The following is a 22509-nucleotide window of genomic DNA, read 5'->3' as shown; positions in this document are numbered from 1 at the left end:
TAGTTTACCCAACCTTATTATTAAATCGAATGAATTTAAAATTTTCGATGGCTAGGATGTCGGTGGGTTTTTTTTAATATTATAAAAGTTTAGTCAAATAAATCAATTGAACCAATTGATATAACAGTTCAGCTAGTGAGATGAAATCAAATTTTATTATAAATGTAACATCCCTTATTTCATTTAATCTAAATTGAATATGAGATGTCATATTAATTGTCAATTTTTAATTCAAAATAAATTGAAATTAAATTAGACAAACAAATATTTATTTAAACAATCACTAAAACACCAAAATAAGGGAGTAAGATCTCACATATATCAAACATAAGGTCCAAATTAAAAGATTAAAAATATAAATATGGGTACATGATATACTACGTAAAATAAAAGTCAAAATATAAATAATAACATAGGATACATTGACGAGGATGTCTAAGGAAAGACAATCTAATATAATGATAAAGAAAGATGCTACCGAAAATGTTAATATTTTTTTAACATTTATGGTAGAGCGCTACCTAAAATATTATTTTTTTCTACTGAAAATGTTTATATGGTGCTACCTAAAATGTTATTTTTTCTACTAGAAATATTCATTTTAGGTAATAAAATTAACATTTCCGGTAGAAAAAATAACATTTTAGATAATGCTCTACCGAAAATGTTAAAAAAAAATATTAACATTTCTAGTAACATATTTTTTTAGTCTTATATTAGGATGTTGTACAACAGAACTATCCATACATTGACACGGTAATTAATTCCATTATATCCTGAGGTGGGAGTTAAATTTATTGAGACACATGAAAGCTTGAAATTGCCAGAATTTGTTCAAAGCTTGAAATGTGTAAGAGCTGAGGTCCCTTCCATACCTTTAACATGCTTGAATTTGAAATAATCGACCACGTTCGTTTCCTTGTAAATCGACGGCTCATCTTCCGACAGCAATTTTCCGGCTGAATATATGTTTGGAAAAAACTAGCGAGCGGTATCCTCGGCCCGACGTTTCTCGCCAACACCCTATGATACACGCTTATGTACTTATCATTTGTAATCAGCTGCGAACAGACCCAAAGGATTAATGGGGATACTTATATTGTTTAATGGGGAGTCATTGAGTTACTTGAAGCAGATCTCCTAGGTTTATTATAAGAGCTTCCGGGATCGGAGTAACATCGGGACTTGGAGGCCGCCAATTTGGTCTTGGAGAAGCACAGTGAGGAAGCCACTGTCTGTATGGATGCCGGTCCCCATTGTGAGTTTGGTTTTGGGGCATACTGGGGAGTAATGGCCATAGTATAAAATAGCAGTTGCGGCATCTGTCGCAGTTACGAATGTTGTGGATGTTATATAACGTGTTACGGCTGTCGCGGGCGTGATTTCTTCCTAAAAAATCACAATACTTCTAATATAGTATATTTATACATTTTACAACTACATTTTAATATAGTGCTATCATTTGACTCTCCTGCATGGTAGATAATAACAATAGGTAAGAGACTTATAAATAATCTCATTAAAAACATATCAAAGTTATCATATTTTAACATAAGAGAATTCATTTTACATAACTTAAAAAGAAAAAATACATAAATACAAATACAAAGTTCTATTTCTTCACCACCAAGATGAATGGTGTGGTGGATCTAAAGCATTTTCATCTTCATTGTTGTCTAGTTTTAATTCCTTCCTAATCCATGTGAAGACATCACATTGTGTGCATCATAAGATGCATCATTGGTAGGAAACATGTTGTATGATAAATGATGATCAAAATATCCATAACTTAGATTTTTTTCAAGGTAAGGTGGATAATATGCATTTGGTTGGTTGGAATGAGAACCCTGAGATGATTCACTAATTTCATTATCATTTTAGCTAAACTATATGATGATGAACCTGCAAATGAATTATAAAAGTGTTCTCTTGTCCTCCTATGAGTTCTATCATCCTCATCTCTTCTATTTTGCAAACCAATAGATGTATTTGTTCCATACTAACCTGAATCATCGACATAAGGATATTGGCACGTACCTTGATCTCCATAAAAAGTATTGGAATAAGTGTATACATATTCTGGTTGGTACATACCTTCATTATCACCACCACCACCACCATCATCACCACCACTTGACATCGATAGTTGAACACTTTCAACATTAGATGGAGTAGGTGAAATGTCATGCATATCTTCACCTTGAGTTTCTTCATTTTTTTCAATTAGTAACTCTTCAGGCAACCACGAGAAATTTTGTTCACTATCGAGTGTAGCATCTTCAAAAATATTTTCAATATTGATTGGATTAAAACCCATTTCTAGCTCTTGTGCACTTTTTCTTTTCATGTGTCTTAGCTTCAACCTCATATTATAATGGACATAAACCAATTTTTGAAGCTTTTTATACTTGAGCCTATTTCTCTTCTTTGTATGGATCATACTAAATGTACTCCAATTACGCTCACAATTTGAAGAAAAGGTTGTTTAACTCAAAACTCTGACAGCAATGCGTTGAATTTGAGGTGTACAATTTCCATAATTGATCCACCATTTAGCTAAGAAACACAAATATTAAGATATAATTCATAAAGTATTTATAAATATTCATCATTATCTACAAAACTATAAAGATTGAATTCTTTTTATTTACCAAGGTTAGTCTTCAAAATTGCAACTTGAGCTAATGGTGTTCCAAAAAAATCCATTTTATCTTGATAAAACAATAACTATAAATAAATGAATTAGTAGTTAAACATGATAATATATAAGTTCTCTCAAAATTTAAAGTATATAAAATACATACATGGTTCATTGCCAAAATTTGATCATTCAAGTTGGGCTCTATCCTTTGTATGACATTTCTCACCCCATTCATGGTTTCATAAATCACATCACTTGTTGAATTGCCTCCGTATAGAAATTATGGATTTAAGAAATATCCTATATAAAAATAATATAATAAATATTTAAACAACATATCACAATTTAAATATAAAAGTTTTATAATGTACCAGCAGAATGAAAATCATTGTGAAGCTGATTGCTCCATCGCTTATCAATTACTTCTCAATATTTCTGGTAATATCTACAATCTCTTCGAATCGCCAATTTTGCTCTATCCATAACTTCATAAATAAAACCCATAATTGGTTTTTCATCACCATCACACATCCTTAATACTTTAACCAACAATTCTTGGATCTTTAAGACATCACCAACCTTTTTCCAAAACTGAGTAGAGTTAATGACTTCCATCATCTCTATTCCATCTATTTTTGTTGCATACTTGGACCGTTTCCATTCTACAGAAGCCACCATTTCTTTGAGTGCTTGTTTGCTTCTAACAATGCTCTCTAAAGCAATGAAATTGGTAGCAAATCTAGTAATCCCTGGTCGTAAGAGTTCTATACCTTTGGAATACCTCTTCATATAATCAATTGTCCATGTATGATTGTATATGAAAGAAATGTTCCTTTTTGCTTGATCTAAGACATTTTTCACACATTTTTTGTTACCAATTTATTCCAAAATAAGATCCAATCAATGAGCAGAACATGCTGACCAATACATGTGCCTTCTCTTTTGCATCAACATCTTACCACCAACTTTGATTGCTGCTTCATTATCTGTAACAAATTGAACAATAAATTCTTCACCAATTCCATCCACCATTTTGTCAATTATATCAAAATAATATTCAGCAGTATAAGAGGTGACACGACTAGCATCAATTGATTTTCTAAAGATGGTACCTCTAGGATTATAAATAAAAAAATTGATTATATGTTTATTTCTAGTCCCTTTCCACCCATCACACATGATGGTCACACCTCTTTCTGCCCAGATAGGATTAAACTATTTCACCCATTCTTGTATTTCTTTGTACTCTTCTTCCAAATACACTCTTGTCACCTCATAAGCTAAAGGAGCCCTAACTGATTTTCCAACTTCAGCTGCAACTTGAAGTACGAGCTGTAGAAATGGTGACTCTGTAATTCTTACCGGTAAAGGTTCATGCAATATTAATTTTGAAATTTCTTTTCCTAGCTTTGGTTTTTCATTTTTCAAAAAGCTTGCAGCGAGCTTTGGTTTCTTCGAGCTCTATGATTTTTCAAGAATGGGATCCATATTTGTCAATTTAGCTCTTGGAGAGTCAAAATTACTCCACTGATGTTCCCTCCTAGTTCTTCTAGAATCAATGGTACTAAATGATCTTCTGAATTCTCGAGATCCAGAAGTACTACCTCCCCCAGGTTCATTAACTGAATCTTCAACAGTTCTTGCTCTTCGACGTTGTTTTTCTTCCCATTCCATTTTGGATCTTATATTTTCTTGTCTTGCAATAGTCAACTCTTCATCCTCAAAATCACTATTAGCATAATTTTTATGATCTCCTAATCTTATTATTTCCTCTAATTCTTCTTTCTTCTTCTGTTTCAAAGCTTTTTCATTGTAAAATTCTTGCAGTTGTTGAGCAATGTTTTTTCTAACTTCGGCCGAGACATTTGGACAAGGTGCTACATTCCTTTTTTTTTTGCAGCCAAATGCTCTTTCAATCTCATTATTCCTCCTTTAATAACTTTATCACAAAATTTCCATCTAACATTATTATGATGATCTTCAACAGGTTCTCCCCACCTCCAACCATAATCATCACTAGGAGCTTCACCTTCTTTACTTTTTGGACGTGGCATTTTTTCTTATAAATGCACATAAACCAATTTGATAGAAAGGCTTAATAACGAATTGGACTTTCTTTATATAATTTTAAACAAATAAAATAAATTTATAACTAACACCAAAAGATATTATAATTTCATAACAATCCTAAATTCAACTAATAAGATAAATTTAATTTTTAAACTAAATAATAAACAAAATAATGATAATATAACTTACTTGTTTCACTACAATGTTGAGTTAAGATGAACCACGAACAAGACTTGAACTTGGGATGAAAGGGGGGAAATTGATATCTTAAAATGGTGGAGAAAAAAATAAATTTTTTTGAAGAACTCATCTCTTGAAAATGTGGAGAAGATGAAGATGAAAGGTTTACACTTTGAAACTAAAGTTTCTCTTCTTCCTCCCGTTGCCTTCTTTACTTCTTACTTTGGTTGTGATTTCTTTTTCTAATATTTTGATTTTTAAATTCATTTTTTATCAATTATTTTTAACACTTCCAAACAAATTCTCTACTATTTACTTTAGTACTTTCTTACACGCCTACATTATCTACTACATGCTTTACTATTTTTACTTACACTTTGAAACTAGAGTTTCTATGCTTCCTCTCGTTGCCTTCTTAACTTCTTACTTTGATTGTGAATTTTTTAATATTTTGATTTTTAAATTCATTTTTCAATTATTTTTAACACTTCCAAAAAATTATCTACTATTTGCTTTAGTACTTTCTTACACGCCTACATCATTAACTACATACTCTACTACTTTTACTTACACCTTTTTTTGTCAAATTTATTTGTCCAAAAATCATATTTTTTTTATTTTATTTACATGTATTTTTTATTTTATATTATTTTATATTATGAATAGGTGCATCAATCCAGCCCAACATTCTGGTTTTTATGGCTGAGCAATCCATTTTATAATATAGAATAAGAAGAAATATTTTTGTTACTTCTTTAAATTCAATTTAAAAATATAGTATCATAAAATAAATTTTTCTTTTATGTGAATTTTTATAATAATAAATAAACATAAAACTATGATACTTAATGTTAATTTAAGAATTTAATTTAAAATTATTTCAATCAATTGTAACTATGAGAAATGATTCAATTTAAAGTAAAATTGGTTTAATTTTAAAATAACGTGAATAAATAATTTAAATAATTCATATTTAAGTTACTAGTTTTAAACATAACTATTACAATATTACTAATGATATATATTTATAATTCATTTCTAAGGATTAAATGAAAATATTTCATCTATGTAATTTTATATTTCGGATAATTTAAAAGTTTGTTGTAGTATTGCGACATTGCGACGTAATTTATAACTTGTTGCGGTGTTACGTAACGGTTTTAGACTGCAACAGTCGTGATGCGGTTTTAGACCGCAACAGTCGTGATGCGGTTTTAGACCGCAACAATCGTCATGCGGTTTTTTATCGCCTTGCACTAATATTGCGTCGCGGTGATCTTCAAAACCGTTATAATACATTCGTTACATTGTGTTGCGGCCGCAATTTAATACCATGGTAATGACCCATTATGTAGAGTCCCTCGGCGCAACCGATGCTTTTGAGGTGGTTCGGGTTTAGTCCAAGTGATTTGGATAACAATTCGAATAGTGTATGCCCCAAGTTCATTACATTGTTTGTTTAGTGTAGCAACATGTCCCCGCAGGCTTCAGTGATTTCTTCGGGTGCAGGGGGATTAAGGGCCATAACACAAGTGAGGATGTCCCTCCAATAGGCAGCCAAAGCTCGGGACATGTCGAATTTTGTGTTGAATGTGACCTTCTTCGATTCTTCTCGAGAGTAAAGCTTTTCTTTGGCTACGGAGTCCTGCTCATTGAACCAACAGATCCCGATTATCATCTCTTCCAGGGTGGTGACGGGTATTCCGTGGTTAACAAGTTGAAAGAATCCCCATTTTTCACAAGCGCTTCAGATTTCGTCAATGATCACCGCACGTCGAGTGGAGTAGATGTTGACACCTGCGAAATCAATCACTGGGATCTTCACGTCGGCAGGGGGAGGCCCTGATTTAATCTGAAGATTTAAGTGGTCGTGAACGAAAACTCGAGGGAGCTTAGCTAAGCCGGCATCGGTGAGTCCTTTAATACCGGATTTCGAAACGTCGATAGCCATTAACTCATTTTTTCGGTCATAGTTGGACTCAGCTGGTGCTGTATTTGCTGTGACAACCAATTTCTTTAGCCTTAATTCTCTATCTAATGCAATGAGAAAATGAATGTCACACTCCTCTCTAGAAAATACTTTGATTTTGGAAGTGAACGATGCTTGGAATGAACTTTGTTCCCTTTATATGAGGTTTTTTCTGTTTGGATAAATTACACTACAAGTCACTTAATTTAAAAAATTGTTAATCAATCAATCAATCAATTGATTGATTGTCATAAACAAATAACCCAATTACTCGCAATTAAAAAATTTCTCATTTAGATCTATATGGAAATTTTTAATTATGTTACCTTCGTTAAAATAAACATATATTGAATTTTCAACGTCAAAATCTCTAAATTTTGTCAGAATTCAACAAGTATCGATATTGTTCATTCTAGTATTGATACACGAACAATAAAATGGTTATTTAGGCTCGAGAAATCATCCAAAAACCATACTAAGGGCCATAGTTTGGTTCCTAATCATGTGCTAAAGCTTTAGGGAGTTAACTAGGGTCTTTAAGTACCATAAAAACGTTTTTTAATTCTTTAAAACGTGATTTGATCATGATATCAAATATAAACCCTAAAATACTTAAATACTCAAATCTTAACCAAATCCTTAAATTTATAAAAAGTTAATACTCCAAAGGACATGGACGAAACTCCCTTAGGGCCCAAGAGGGCCCGACTCCTGTTAAAATTTATATATTCGATATAATTTTGGTTTAATAGTATTTTGGTTCATGTAAAAATAAATATTTAAATTTTAAAAATATAAAAATTTATTAAATATTTAATCAAGTAGGGGTCGAACTAAAGAATTATAAGTACGTGTTCTCAATATTTTGGTATAGTTACAATTTAAATCATTGTAAGTTTAAATATTAGACAAATTAGAAGTTGTATTTTGAGTTTTGAGTTTTGAGTTTTTTTTTTAATTTAGGGTAAATACAATGTAATATTTGTATAAAGACTTTTAACTATTTGACAATGCATGCTCATACCCCTACTCACGTGTTTGAACTTGGGACCTCAAGGATAACAACAATCCCTTAATCACTAAGGTCGCTTGGTTCATGCTGAATTTCGAGTTTAAATACCTTATAAGTCTTTACATTTTTCTTAAATAGTCTAATATTTCGGCCCATGCCAATATTTAATTTTGACTCTGTCCCTGCCAAAGAATTAGAAATACTCTACCTTGGAGTTAGAAACCCGAATTAAAGCCCTTTGTTTAGCCAAACTCATTTCCTTGATGATTTTGATGAAAACTCCCACTTTTCTTTTTAACTTTGGCTAAACTTTGGAGAGAAGAGGAAGAAGAAGGAAAATGGAAGAAATGAGAAGAAAAAGAAATTGGAAGAATATATAAAGGCTTCAAAATTTGAAAAAGGAATAATTGCACCTTTGGGCCTTCGTTAATATTCCAACGTTTAAAGCTCCTTTTTGGCTAATTGGGCTCTGAACCAACCCAATTAAACTTACCTCTCGGGTAACCTGAAACTACTAGATCGAAACTTAGGGTGTTACAGAAAACAAATTTGATCATCAAGAATCTTTACTCATAAGAATTCTTACTCAAATGAATTCAATCGCCAAACAATTTCGAATAACTAAAGTTACAATAAAATTTAACTTAATTGTCAATTAAAAATTGAGTTAATATGTAATAATCTCTTCATTGATGTGAGTTCCATAAAAAAATATCTTCAAGACTCAACAATTTTAATTATTACGCAAACTAAATATAAGTCGAAGCATTATTGATAAGTCTTCAACAACTTTAATTCTTACATAATACTTATTGAATCATCATGGATCGATTGAGAAATATTCCCGCTACTACTAGAAATTCATTACAATAAAACTCTTCTTACACATCTTTAATATTACTAACAAGTTTACATCAACAAATTCTTTTAAAATTAAATGATTCGAATCATAATTCTAACATCATTCGTTAAAATTTATAAAAAGATTATAATGAAAACAATATCAATATAAAATAAAGCACATACAAAATATGAAATTTATTTTTTTAGTATAATCATCGGTATCCTATCGGTCAATTAATTTGGATCGGGTACTGTAGAGGTAAGGGCGACTCTCTCAACCCAGTTTACTCCATTTGCAATCTTCAAGATTCGAACTCCTAAACTTTCTTAAAGAATTTAGTGACTCGCCTTACTAGACCAACTGGTTGTTGGTAAATATAAGATTTATTTAATGTAAGAGAGAAATAGTAAGTCCTTTACTCATGCATAGGGTAATCCCAAAACACACTATCCAGGTACTTGTGTAAATTGATGATGAGTGTTTACACCAAGGGCAACTTGTTACTTTTCAAATATACCTTGTCGTGTTGTCATAACCGGTTTTTGTCCGGTACGAATTTTTACTTGGCGGGAAAGTATGTGAATAAATAAATGGTTTTTATTTAAATGTTTTGGGAGTCACCATCGGCCTTTTGGGTTAGGTAGGTCGAATACCTAAAAAAATCATCTTTTAAAAGAGTTTTTAAGAAAACACCAGTTAAAAGATAAATTGGTCTGCGTTAAACCAAAAATTCATTCTTTTTAATAATAAAAAGGGATTCGGGGTCAGTTACGTTTGGGGAAGGATTAGCACCCCCACAATGCCCAAAATTGGTTCTTGTCGATTATGTTGAAAACATTTTGATATTTCGATATAACAAATTAAGATAAATGAATTTTAAGATTTTCCAAAAATATTTTCTAAGTATATTCGATATAATTATTTGAATATCAAAATATTACTCCAAATCTTTCAAAAGTCATTTTTAATCCTTACTCAAGTGTAAAATTAAGTTTTAATCTTAAAATTATTTCAAAATAATTTTACAAAGTATTTCAAACCGTTTCAAAGCCAAAAAATCCAGAATGTCCAGAGGGTACCGATTCCCCTGAATGGTTTGGCTCCGAGAAAAACAGAATGCTCGGAGGGAACCGATTCCCCTAAGGGGTATCGATTCCCCCTGTTCAACAGTCGAAATATTTGAATTTTACACTTAGGGAATCGATTCCCTATGAGGGGTAACAATTCCCCCACGCTCCAAGAAAATTTTTAATTGTTTTCACACTTAAACGGCTCCAATAACTTCATTAATGATCCCCAATGTTCAGAAGTGATTCAAGGAGTATTTAAACAAGCTTAGAAGCCTTTGATCAATAACATTTAATCAAGAATCAAGAGAGAATCAAAGAGAAAGCTTCAAACCTCAAGTTTGAGCAATTCAATCCATTTTTCATTCAATATTCATCTTTGCTTTCAAGAACACTACTTGTACTCAATTGTATTCATCTTTGAGTGTTCTAGAATTGTGCAAACATCTTTCCTTGTGAGGATTTCCTTGTAAGTTTGCAAATTTGTAATATTCTCTTTGAGAAAGAGTGTTCTCAAGAATTGGGGTATTTCTTGAGGGAGTTGTAAGGTTATCTCTTTGGCCTAAAAAGAAAGAAACAAATTAGTGAATTTGTTGGAAAATCCTTAGTGTGGATAGCTAAGGTAGTGGACATAGACTTTGATTGAGAAAGTCGAACCACTCTAAATCGCTGTGCAATTACTTTCAGTTTTCTGCAAAAGCTTCCACAAAAATTTTAATTGCCAATTCACCCCCCTCTTGGTCGATTATGTCGATCGATTAACTCAACAATTGGTATCAGAGCCTAACTCATTTGAAGGTTTAATCACCTATTGAGTCGATTCGGGAAGAGTTACATCGATTATCAAGTCATCAATGGCCTCCACTTCAAACTTCGACTCCGGTCTCGATTCAATGCCCGCCAACAAGCCTCATTTCTTCAATGGTGCTAACTATTCCTATTGGAAGAATAGGATGATATATTTTATTCAAGTAAGTGACATGGGTGCATGGAATGTTGTAGAAGACGGATATATCAAACCTCTCACTCATCCAAGATTGTGGAGCGAAGGAGAGACGAAAATGTTCCAGCTCAACTCTAAAGCAATCCATATTATATTTTGTGCTCTTGGACCAGTTGAATATGGAAGAGTTTCATCTTGTACAACCGCCAAAGAAATATGTGATAAACTACAAGTCACTCATGAAGGCACCGACGAGGTAAAATAATCTAAAATTGGTCTTCTAACACATAGCTATGAAAATTTCAGGATGAAACCAAATGAAGATATCAAAGCTATGACGGATAGATTCTTAACGATTGTCAATGGTCTCAAATCATATGGAGAGATCATTCCAAACGAAAAGCTTATAAGGAAGTTAGTTTACTCACTTCCAAAATCATGGCAATCTAAGAAGACTGCAATCATCAAGGCTAAGAACCTAAAGTCCTTAACTCTTGAAGAGCTAATCGGTTCCCTCCTCACTCATGAAATGATGCTTGAAGATGAGTTGGACCTCGATAAGATTGAAGAGACACCAAAGAAGAAGGAGAAGAAGAAAAACATTGGAGTTGCTCTCAAACCCACAAAAGAAGAGAGTGATTCAGATGAAGATGACGATGACGAGGAAATGACGTTGTTTGCCAAACGGTTCAGAAAAATGATGAGACCTTACCGAGGAAGAAAATTCAAACGAAATGAAGGTATAAAAAATGAACCAAAAGAGAAGGACCCGATCATTTGCTATGAATGTAAAAAGCTGAGGCATGTCAAATATGATTGCCCACAATTGAAGAGAAATGGTCAATCAAAGAATAAGCACAAGGCTCGTGTGGCTACATGGAGCGATGAAGAAGGTTCCGATGAAGAGGAACAAGAAGTAGCAAACTTGTGCTTGATGGCATTCAGGGAAGATTCTAAGGTAACCTCTAACTCATCTGAATTTGATGATTTATCTTATGATGAGCTATTAGAGGAATATAATGGGTTGGCTTCGGATTATGAGAAATTGTTTTTAAAATATAAAAATGATGTTTCAAAATTGAAAAATGAAAATAAACTCATATCCAAAACCAAGAACGATCTTGAAAGTAAAATCAAAGATTTGCAAATCAAACTAGAAGAGTTTGAAAAGAAAAATTCAGATTTGCAAAATTTACTTTCAAAGGTCAATGATGATCATCAAAAGAAAATTGATGATCTTAAAGCTTCTTTTGATAAAGTTGGAACAAAACGTTTTGAAAAAGGAGAAAATTCAAAATCCAACTTTGTTAGAAAAAGTTTTAAAAACTACAATCATAGAGGTCCCCGAAGAACCTCTAATAGAAAAATCGTTAGAAGTATATGGGTTCCTAAAGGACTCATTACTACTAAAGATAAAGATATCCTACACAAATGGATACCTAAGGGGACTAGGATTTTGGAAACTAATGAATATGGACCCAAAAGAATTTGGGTACCAAAAATTAGAAATTAATCTATGTTTGTAGGAAAAGGAGCATTGCTACAAGGCATGGGAAACAAATTCAAATTCATGGTACCTTGATAGTGGATGCTCGAGACACATGACCAGGGACAAAAACCGGTTCATTGAGCTTAACGCCAAAAATGGATGAGAAGTGACTTTTGGTGATAACTCAAAAGGTCACATTCAAGATATAGGCACTATAGGTAATACCTCTTCCATACAAATTAAGAATGTTTTATATATGTGAATGGATTAAAGCATAATCTTTTGAGTATTAGTCAATTATGTGATAAAGGATTCAATCTCATGTTTGAAACCAATGGTTGTAAAGTTATTAACATTGCATCTAATCGAATTATGCTTGTTGGTCATAGAATATGAAACATATACATGGTGCATTTAGACTCTATTGATATGACTAATTTATGCCTAGTTGCTAAGGTTGAGCATGATAGTTGGTTATGGCATAGGAGACTATTACATGCTAGTATGAGTGTTTTGCAACGGTTAATTCAAGGAGACTTAGTAAGAGGGCTGCCTAAACTGAAATTTGATAATGATAAAATCTGTGATGCTTGTGCAAAAGGAAAACAAAAGTGAGTTTCTTTTAAATCCATTAATGACGTATCAACTAGTAGAGTATTACAATTGATCCATATAGATCTTTTTGGGCCAACTAGGACTACTAGCTTGGGTGGAAAACAATATGCATTTTTCTTGGTAGATGACTATTCAAGATATACTTGGGTTCTATTCTTAAGTAATAAAGATGAAGCATTAGAAAAATTCATCATGTTTTCAAAAGTAATCCAAAACAACATAGGTTACTTTATAACTAGTGTTAGGAGTGATCATGGAACTGAATTTGAAAATCTTGGATTTACTGAGTTTTGTAATTCTAATGGTATTAGCCATAATTTTTCATCACCTAGAACCCCTCAACAAAATGGAGTTGTTGAGGAAAAATCGAACTTTAGAAGAAATGGCTAGAACCATGCTTTGTGAAAACAATTTGCCAAAATACTTTTGGGCGGAAGCTACAAATACCGCTTGTTATATTATAAATCGAGTAATGATTAGGCCTATTTTAAAGAAAACTCCATATGAACTTTTCAAAAATTAAAAGCCTAACATTAGTTATTTTCATCCTTTTGGATGTAAGTGTTTTGTTTTAAACAACGGTAAAGATAATCTTGGAAAATTTGATGCTAAAAGTGATGAAGGAATTTTTCTGGGTTATTTCTTAAATTCTAAAGCTTATCGAGTATTTAATAAAAGAACTTTAATTGTAGAAGAGTCTATACATGTTGTTTTCTATGATAACCTCCTTCCGAGGAAGGATTCTTGTGTGAATGATGATGTAGGTTTTATAAATACAAATGACATTAGACATGACGTTGGAGAACCATCATTAAAGGAAGAAACAAAAAATGAGGAAACTCACGATCCTCTCGAGAATCCAACCATTGAAGAAAGGGAAGTCTCTTACCCAAGGGAATACAACTATGTCAAGGATGGTGAGATTATAGGTGATCCATCAAAAAGGGTAACAACTCGATCTTCTCTTAGAAATATTTGTAATTATGTTGCATTTATCTCATGCATAGAGCCTAAGAATATTAAAGAAGCATTAAATGATGAACATTGGATTATGGCTATGCAAGAAGAGTTAAATCAATTTGAGAGAAGTAAAGTTTGGACACTAGTTGAAAGGCCTAGTAATAAATCTATTGTAGGTACTAGATGGGTATTTAGGAATAAGCTTGATGAGAGTGGTAATATAGTGAGAAACAAGGCTAGACTTGTTGCTCAAGGGTATACTCAAGAAGAGGGCATAAACTATGATGAAACATACGCTCCCGTAGCTAAGATTGAACCAATTAGAATGTTATTAGCATTTTCATGTTTTTCATGAATTTAAATTATATCAAATGGATGTTAAAAGTATATTTTTAAATGGTTTTATTAAAGAAGAACTGTATGTGGAACAACCTCCAGGTTTTGAAGATTCAAAATTTCTGGATCATGTTTTTATATTGACAAAAGCACTTTATGGTTTAAAACAAGCTCCTAGAGCTTGGTATGAAAGATTGTCAAACTTTTTAATTGAAAAAGGTTTTTCAAGGGAAGGTTGACACTACATTGTTTTTAAAGCATAAAGGTAAAGATTTATTAGTAGTTCAAATTTATGTTGATGATATAATATTTGGTTCTACTAATGATGTTCTTTTCCAAGAATTTTCTAAGCTAATGCAAAGAGAATTCGAGATGAACATGATGGGGGAGCTCTCATTTTTCTTGGGACTCTAAATCAAGCAAAGAAAAGATGACATCTTCATCAATCAAGCTAAATACGTCAAAGATATGCTCAAAAAAGTTTGGACTGGAAAATGGGAAACCTCATGACACTCCAATGAGCTCTTCTACAAAGCTTGACTTGGAGGAAGGAGGTAAATGTGTCGATGTTAAATTATATAGGTCAATGATTGGTTCTTTCCTCTGTCTAACTGCAAGTAGACCGGACATTATGTTTAGTGTTTGCTTATGTGCTAGATTTCAATCAAGTCCTAAGGAATCACATTTACTAGCTATTAAGAGAATCTTTAGATACCTTAAGGACACTTCTAGTTTAGGACTTTGGTATCCTAGAGACTCTAGCTTTAGCTTGCATGCATTTTTCTGATGCGGATTATGAAGGATGCAAATTAGATAGGAAAAGCACCTCCGGTACTTGTCAATTCCTTGGAAATTTGCTGATTTCTTAGTTTTCAAAGAAACAAAATTGTGTTGCATTATCTACCACTGAAGCCGAATACATTTCAGCTGGTTGTTGTTGTGCACAAGTTTTATGGATGAAACAACAACTTTTTGATTATGGAATTGAAGTAGGTACCATTCCTATCAAGTGTGACAATACTAGTGCTATTTGTCTCACTAAAAATCCCATCCAACACTCTAGAACTAAGCACATTTAAATAAGACATCACTTCATTAGAGACCATGTCACTAAGGAAGATGTAGTTCTAGAATTTGTTGATACTTTGCATCAATTAGCGGATATCTTTACAAAACCTTTAGACAATGAATGTTTTTGGACACTTATGAGAGAATTAGGTTTAACTGACCTATCTTCACTTAGTGTTTAAAATAATTTTAGCACTTTTAAGAATAAATAAAAAATGCATATAATAGTATTTTTGATTGCATTCATTACTTTTAGTTAGGGGGAGTTTATGATTCTTGGTGAAAATTAACTTTATGTTCAAATAAATTTTAATGATAAATTTGATTGATTGAACATGATTAATTTTCAATATATGAGTTGCCAATACCACTAGAGAAAATTAATTTAGCATTTTGAGTGTTTAAAATCAGATTTTATCAGTTTTGGTGCAGAGGGAATCGATACCCCTTGAAGGGGAACCTATTCCCCCTTTGAAGGGGAACCGATTCCCCCTTAGGGGAATCGATAACCCCCACGGGTTTTGGTTTTAAACACCAGAAAACCATTTTCTTTACTCTCAAACCCTCTCTTCTCCTCTTCGCCGTTCTCCTCTTTTCTCTCCCCAAATCATCACTTTGATTCAAAAACAACGGCTCTTATCGGAATTACTTCAAATATCATCTCCTAAACCTGTTGGAATCATCAAATTAGTGCAAAAATCATCACATTCTCACAAAATCCGAAAATCTTCAAGGTATTTTTCTAAAACTTCTATTTTATCAAATTTTAAACATAAGACTAGTTTTAATTAGTTCTATATTGAAATAGTGATCGGTCATTGATTGTTTAGTATTTAGAAACTAGATTTTACAACTAATTTCATCAAAATCTCACAATGTTTCATTTATTTATTTTTTCGATTTGTTTAAAAAAATGATGCTTTTAAATTGTTTTGTTTTGATTTAATTATGTTGTTATTAAAAGAAAATAGGTATATTGACTTTCAAAATCTTATTTTTCAATAGTTTTTCAAAACTTTGCCCATTAGGATTGGTTTAGAGAACCTTGAAATATTGAGGACTCAATTGAGTTTTGGGATTGATTACATTGCATACATGTGTTTTATAATTGCAAGTTATTCATTCTATTCTGATTTTCTTAAACCATGTCAAATCCTAAACGTGCTAGGTCTTCATCTAGTTGTTCAAACCAACAACCAAATACCCTCCAAATCCTCCACCTATTCCTGAAATTCATATTCCTAATTCCGTTGATCCTAATATGACTATCCAAAACTCATGCTTCAATCAACCTAGTCCTAGAAATCATCGTTTTTGGTATTATCAGTATTTTAACTCTTTCAAAATTAGAGAAGAACGTATCCCATATCTTCAAGCTATGATAGATATCAATTTTAGATATCTTCCTCTTTTACAAGAGTGGAAATTTGATAAACTTTGTGACCTTGAACCTATAGTTTACCATCAACTTGTTCGTATCTTCTATTCTAATGCCGTTTGTATTAAAAACCGAGCTCAAACCAAAACCATAGGAGTTCGTTCCTATCTCCTAGGATAATTCTTCCATCTTGACTCGGCTTACATAGCCAATGAATTAGGATAGATATGATGGTATCTAATGAAAATAGATTTTAGGTTCTCGTTATAAAAGAAGGGATAGTGCGAGTGTCTTAGAACTTCATGATCGTTTTCTTCATCTAATGATTTCTTGGTGGTTTCGACCGTCCGGAGGTCGTTACTCCAATCTTAGAGCCTTGGATCTTTGGTGGTTGCATTGTTTCCAAAACAATATTAAAATAAACCTACCTTAGATTATTTTTGCTGAAATTGTTGAAACGGTTGCATTCGAGTAATCTATTTTCTAAAGCCGGGCTTAGAGTTGGTCTAGATGTCGTATTTCCTCTAAAAAATCAAATTAATCTTCTTTCCTTAACGAGAGCGGGATGGATAAAGAATAAAGAAACCGGTGAATGGGTTTGATCCTCTGAGGATACTCCGTAGCTAGTTCTTCACAAGCTCCACCAGAAGCTGACGACGATCCCGAGATTGAACAATTAATGCAAGCTATTGACGAAGCCGACGATGAGCCAGAGCAGCACGAGGAACAAGCTCAGTAAGAAGATCAAGTGCCTCCATATTTTCAATCATTTATGGAGACATTTGATTTCCGTTATACATCCTTGGATTCTCGCTTCACTTCCATAGAATCTCATTTCTCTACTATGGAAGCTCAACAATTGGAAATTCTCTGGGAGATACGTGCAAACAATGAAGCAACCAACGCTCGTATTAATGCACTCACTCATGAAATGGCAGCTATGCGAGCTCATTTCCCTCCTCCTGATCCTCCTACGAATGCTTGAACTTCGATCTTTGCTTTGCTTGTTTGGATTGAACTTAGATATTTGCATTATTGTTAAAACATTTTGAATTTTTTTGGATTGTTTTTACTTTGGTTGTTTATGAATGTTTGAACCTATAATTGATTTGAATTTTATGTTTCAGTTTAATGTTTAATTTTTTAATCATTATATATATATGATCAATTTCCATTGCATATTTATTTATGAATATTGATTATGGAACTAATGACTAATGTTTCTCTTGATTGTGATCTTAGCAGCTTAAGCTATATATATTTATCATCAATCGGCTAAATGATTTCAAAACCTTGTTTAAAATCTTTTAAAAGTCTTTTTGATTTAACAAAAAGGGGGAGAAATGTTAAAGTGTTTTAAACGGGATAAGTGTTAAAGTAAGGGGGAGTAATTTCAAAACTTGATTTTAAAATCTTAAAATTACTAAAATGTTTTGTTATATCAAAAAGGGGGAAATTGTTGAAAACATTTTGATATTTCGATATAACAAATTAAGATAAATGAATTTTAAGATTTTCCAAAAAGATTTTCTAAGTATATTCGATATAATTATTGAATATCAAAATAAAGTGTTTTAAACGGGAAGTGTTAAAGTAAGGGGGAGTAATTTCAAAACTTGATTTTAAAATCTTAAAATTACTAAAATGTTTTGTTATATCAAAAAGGGGGAAATTGTTGAAAACATTTTGATATTTCAATATAACAAATTAAGATAAATGAATTTTAAGATTTTCCAAAAAGATTTTCTAAGTATATTCGATAAAATTATTTGAATATCAAAATATTACTCCAAATCTTTCAAAAGTCATTTTTAATCCTTACTCAAGTGTAAATTTAAGTTTTAATCTTAAAATTATTTCAAAATAATTTTACAAAGTATTTCGAACCGTTTCAAAGCCAAAAATTCCAGAATGTCCAGAGGGAACCGATTCCCCCCAAGGGAGTACCGATTCCCCCCTGAATGGTTTGGCTCCGAGAAAAACAGAATGATCGGAGGGAACTGATTCCCCTAAGGGGTATCGTTTCCCCCTGTTCAACGGTCGAAATATTTGAATTTTACACTTAGGGAATCGACTCCCAATGAGGGGTACCGATTCCCCCAACGCTCCAAGCAGAAATATTAATTGTTCACACTTAAACGCCTCCAATAACTTCATTAATGATCCCCAACGTTCAGAAGTGATTCAAGGAGTATTTAAACAAGCTTAGAAGCCTTTGATCAACAACAATTTATCAAGAATCAAGAGAGAATCAAAGAGAAAGCATCAAACCTCAAGTTTGAGCAATTCAATCCATTTTTCATTCAATATTCATCTTTGCTTTCAAAAACACTACTTGTACTTAATTGTATTCATCTTTGAGTGTTCTTTTCTTTGTTCTAGAATTGTGGAAACATCTTTCCTTGTGAGTATTTCCTTATAAGTTTGCAAATTTGTAATCTTCTTTTGAGAAAGAGTGTTCTCAAGAATTGGGGTATATTCTTGAGGGAGTTGTAAGGTTATATCTTTGGCCTCAAAAGAAAGAACAAATTAGTGAATTTGTTAGAAAATCCTTAGTGTGGATAGCTAAGGTAGTGGACGTAGACTTTGATTGAGAAAGTCGAACCACTCTAAATCGTTGTGCAATTACTTTCAATTTTCTGCAAAAGCTTCCACAAAAATTTTAATTGTCAATTCACCCCCCTCTTGGTCGATTCTGTCGATCAATTAACTCAACAGATTATAAATTGTCTATAGTAGTAGAAGTTTAAGAATTTGAATATCAATTTAATTTATGATCATGTTATTTCATATTTAATCGGATAATTCTAAGGAAAAATATATTTAAAATAATATTTATAAAGCTAAAGTAAATAAATATATATTTTAAATTTATTTATTTATTTATTTAAAAATATCAGAAATGTACATCTAGTTACTTTAAGACAATCCATTTCTTTAATATTAAAAAATAAATAAATATGATAAAATATGATAATTTTACATAAAAATAAATTAAATAAAACTAGATTAAATATAATATTTTATTATTAAAAATATTAGAACAATAAAATCTAGTTACTTTAAGAAAGCCCCTTTCTTAATATTAAAAAATAGATAAATGTTATTATTTAATTAAATTATGAAATTATTATATTGTATTTCATATAAAATATTAGTGACTAAAAATAATTAAAATATTATATTTAAAGTATTGAAAAATAAAGGAAAATAATAAAAATTAAATTAAATTAAATAATGACCAAAATAAAAGAAATTAAAACTATAGAATTAAATTGCAAAATATATAAGTATTCATGGTCAAAAATGAAAATTATAAAAAAACAGTGATTAAATTATAAAATATAAAAATTAATGGACATAGTTCGAAATATTATGAAATGTAAGTATAAAAAGCATAATTTAACCATAATACTAATACGAGACTAAAATATAAATTAATAAAATTAAAAAGACTAATTATGATATTTACCCTAAATATATATAAATATAGTTCAGTGACTAAAAAGAAATAAAATAAAATTTGAAGATAAAATTAGTATTTGCAGAAATGTAATTCCAGTGACTAAAATGGAAGGTTTACAAACTAAGACGACTGCGCACGTGATTTTCCCATGAGGGAAATTACACAGACACCCCTCCCCCAAAACGACACTGTATGGGGGAGGGTATTTAAACCCCAAATTCAGCCATTTAAGGGCCATCTCTCCACAATTTTATTTTTTAGAGAGATATTAAAATCTCTCTGCCCTCTCTCTAAAAGTATTCGGTCGGCTACCTTGCTCCGGCGCCGATCGCTGCCGTCGGCCACCGTCGTCAATGGAAAAATTACTAAAATACCTAAAATGTAGATCCGATCGTCTAAGGTCAAATTCAGCCTCCATTTCCCCTAAAAGCCCCGAATTTCGTAAATCTACGATTATAACTTCGGTATTTCGACTCTTCTAGTGGCACGTGGAGGCTCCGGTCACGGCGTAGTTTTCTCGGTAAGTCTTTATCTATTTTTCAGGTATTTTTGGTTGTTGTGGTTTCTTACTTGTTGTGTTGTTCGTCATCGTCCTTCTTTCCCTTTCTTTGTTTTGTATCTTGTTCTGTGTGTCCTCTCTTTGCAGGTGTGGTCGATGGATTTTATAGCCATTGAAGTATGCCCTTTGGACCGGGTAATATGGCTCATTTCGGTGAGTCACCAAACTGTGGTGGTGACTCGCCATAGAGCAGTAACGTGGACGGCCGGCGTAGACCTTTGGTGGTTTCGGCTGAGACGTGTCAACAGCTGGCTGAGGCACCTAGCAGTGGAAGCGTCGGCAATGGTGGTGGCAATAGAGGCGGCGACTGCGTGGCCCCTAGGGTATCATAACCCTAGGGTTTCTTCTGATGGGCTCTGGACCGTTAGATATTGCCAGATCCAACGCTGTGAGGAGTGGCAGCTGGAGCTGAGATGATGAAACCCTAATTGGGTTTAGGGTTATTGTTAGGTCAGGTCTGGTTGGTCTAGATTGGTCTGGGTATGTAAATGGCCTCCGGCCTTTGTAAATGGCATGATATATTTTTTTATTTAATAATAATATAATATTTATAATAATAATTATAATAATAATAATAATAATAATAATAATAATTTTAAAATATAAAAATTAGTGTCTACATCTGCCCTTCTTTGCTCATTCTTGTGTTAACAAGAATAGAGCAAAGACGAAAAGACAATAATTTTTTCATTTAACTTATATTGATTAGGATGGAAATGTTAAAAACATTCTGCCCAGAGGTTTTAAGAATGGTCCAGAGGTCTTATCATCTTGCTCGGAAGACTTATAGATGACCCGGAGGATTTTTTAAAAAATGCATCCTGCACTGGAGGTCTTATGGATGGCCCGGACGTCTTATCATCTTGCACTGAAGGTCTTACAGATGACCCGGAGGATTTAAAAAAAGGGCATCCTGCACTGGAGGTCTTATGGATGGCCCGGAGGTCTTATCTTCTTGCACTGAAGGTCTTACAGATGACCCGGAGGATTTTTTAAAAAAAGCATCCTGCACTGGAGGTCTTATGGATGGCCCGAAGGTCTTATCATCTTGCACTAAAGGTCTTACAGATGACCTAGAGGATTTAAAAAAAACATTATGCATTGGAGGTCTTATGGATGGCCCGTAGGTCTTATCATCTTGCACTGAAGGTCTTACAGATGACCCGAAGGATTTTAAACATCCTACACTGGAGGCATTATGGATGACCTGGAGGATTTAACATCTTGCACTAGAGGTCTTATGGATGACCCAGAGGATTTAACATCTTGCACTAGAGGTCTTACAGATGACCCGAAGGATTTTAAACATCCTACACTGGAGGTCCTATGGATGACCCGGAGGATTTAGAAATTTGAGAAATAGTTTACTAAGTAAGAAACTTTGGAAATCGTTTTCTTACTATTCAACAATTTCATTTTCAGAAAAGATTAAATGAGAAACATTGGAAATCGTTTTCTCATTTTTCGAAATAACTTGATTGGGTAACATGCCCCACTTCAAAATAATGCGTCATTTTAGGATTACGACCATCTATTCTTCAGATGTTTGCCTCTCCTGATGTGATTTGAATTATATCTTCCCTTTGTAAGGTATTTTCCATCATGAATCTTCTTTTTTCATATGAAAACCTGTAAAACTTCATGTTTGAATGCAATCAAATGTATCAATGTAATTTATTTTCTATTACGCAAATGATGTTCTTATGAATGCATGAATGTGGAATCCTTCATTTTTCTTCAAATTGGCAAGCTCAGTCTTCCTTCACTTAGTCAAAATGTCATTTCAAGTTCAAATTCTCTTTTTTAGAAGAGCAATCTTTGTGTTTTATTTGCTTCATGTGCATTTCAATCTCGGAAGAAAATATTTCATTTATGGAACTCTCGCCATAATCAGAATAATGACCTTGATGTC

General features: G+C 32.5%; 1 pseudogene; it reads right to left on the bottom strand.

Moving 5' to 3' along the window:
• Nucleotides 1–815: 815 nt before the first annotated feature.
• On the bottom strand, nt 816–20456 carry LOC120151188 (annotated as a pseudogene).
• Between the last annotated feature and the right edge of the window lie 2053 nt (nt 20457–22509).

This window comes from Hibiscus syriacus, unplaced genomic scaffold (assembly GCF_006381635.1).
Source record: "Hibiscus syriacus cultivar Baekdansim isolate YM2019G1 unplaced genomic scaffold, ASM638163v2 tig00002799_pilon, whole genome shotgun sequence".
NCBI classification, from domain to species: Eukaryota; Viridiplantae; Streptophyta; class Magnoliopsida; order Malvales; family Malvaceae; genus Hibiscus; species Hibiscus syriacus.
This window is presented reverse-complemented; position numbering and strand designations above follow the sequence as displayed.